Below are 2,142 nucleotides of genomic sequence, written 5' to 3' on the forward strand. Positions count from 1 at the left end.
GTTTCAGGCTCTGATTGTTCCTGCTCTCTGTATCTCACCGTTTCACAGCAGCAAAATGCTGACTAAGCTTTTCACAAACTACCATCTTTTTCACCGTACTGTAATACGACTTAATAAGGTCCTATTATTAAGTTTATCTTAATACAACCTTATTTATTTATTTATTCATTCATTCAACTTTTATGCATTTTGAATCAGATTTTCTGATTTGCTGACCTGCATCTGCACTTGAACTGTTGAAGAACTAATAACTGTGAACCTGCAGTTTTCGAAGATGAACACTCCGTTTAACGTTTTATGCTCATTATGGCCAATATTACTGCGCAGACAGCAGGATTAGCTCTTAGCTCACAATAATATCAATAATGGAGGCATAAAGCACCAGGCAGTGAGTTGCTGCACTGCCGCTTATTACTTTGACTTTACCAAAGGCTCCACCTCTGACCAGCTGCAGGAGCGTCGGCTTGTTTTACATGCTGAGCAGAAGCTCAGTTTGTTGTATATATGAGGAAAATCCTCCTGAAGGCTTGAAGTTTCCTGGTTAGATGTGTAGCAAAAGTCAGACAGCACCATTAATTTCTGTTATTTTACAGCATGAAATGCGTCAGGAGCTGAAGTGATGTGTGGTGATCAGGCTGCGCTGCGGAGGAAGCAGAGGGTTTGACGGAGGCGCTGCCTTTAGGTGATGTTGCTCCTCTGGCAGGATGAATCTCAGCGACGCTGCCCAGACAACATTTCACATTAATAAAGCGCCTCGATGCATCATCCTGCAGCCTCTGGCTGGACTGCAGCCCAGAACAAAGACACTGGAAGTCATCTGAATCAGAGCTGCAGAGCTCAACCAACAGGAAATAAAAGCTGCAGACTTCTCTGGTGGCGAATACAAATCAGCGAGGGAAATATGGCCGACTTTCAGAGGAAACCTCAGCAGCACAGTTTGTTGGTTCCTCCTCAGCTCAGCAGTGACTGACATGACAGAGTATTTAGTGGAAAATACTGAAGTCATAATGAAATTCACATTTAATAGATCACTGAATGAAGCTTCCAGCAGCTGAATGACTCAGTAAATATTCACATCCCTGCTGGTGTTCGGAGCATTTTCCCATTGCAGTTTATTTCTGCACAAACAGACAGCACTTTTTTTAATGATCCAACTCAGCGGCACATTTCATTAAATCATTAAATCATTGATTAAATGTGATTTTCCACCAGGTTTCCTCTCCTCTGCTGCAGTCAGCATGACGACGGGTTTGTTTAAAATGTGCAGACGATCCTCCATGATGAAGAATAATCCGTGGTCCTCTGGTCGATGAATTTGTGGATTGCTGTAATAATTCTTTTCTCCTATTAAATGTACAGAAAACTGAAGACATGTATATTGATTTTACACAGAAACAAAAATCAAACAATGATGATTAAAGGCCAGACAAGCCTTTCATTTACAAATATCACATGAAAAAATATAATATGAACATTACAAGTATCTTGGGGATATTCTGCAGAATAAGTTAAAACATATCCGGTATTCAGAATACATTTTAGTGCTTTGAATTCAGCAGAGAGAAGTTTGGAGAATTCAGCAGTTGAACAAACTCAGTGATGATGTTGCTGCCTGGTTTCTGAGCGAGTGACACCAGCAGAAGGTGCAGACAGATGGCAGGTGTTCAGAACCAACAGAACCACCGGTCCTGTAAAACCCACCGTCATCTCCAGAACTCCTGATCAATCAGCGCCAGAACGAGTCTCAGTCATCTGCTGCTTGTCACATTGAAGAAAAAGGTTTGATAGCATGTTGGATTAACGACACACAGGGAGAGCCCAGTGAGTGTGTGTGTGCGGGTGTGTGTGTGTGCACGTGAACACACTCACATGGATAACAGATACCAGACAGACATGCTGGGTCTGCAGGGAGAAGGTGCTTAAATCCTGTTTATGGTTTCTNTGTGTGTGTGATGCTGCTGATGAGCAGATGTCGGCGCTCAGCCTCTGGCTCCCCCTGGACTCCAGATGTCCAGAACCTTGTTCCACCTTGGACTCTGTGTCCAACAACAGCTCAGTGATCTCTGCTGCTAATTGAACATCTACAGCCTGTTAATGGCCTCACTGCTGCTGCTGCACACGACGAGTCCCAGAGGCAGCTGC

The sequence above is a fragment of the Poecilia formosa genome, unplaced genomic scaffold (assembly GCF_000485575.1).
Source record: "Poecilia formosa unplaced genomic scaffold, Poecilia_formosa-5.1.2 Scaffold455, whole genome shotgun sequence".
Taxonomy (NCBI): domain Eukaryota; kingdom Metazoa; phylum Chordata; class Actinopteri; order Cyprinodontiformes; family Poeciliidae; genus Poecilia; species Poecilia formosa.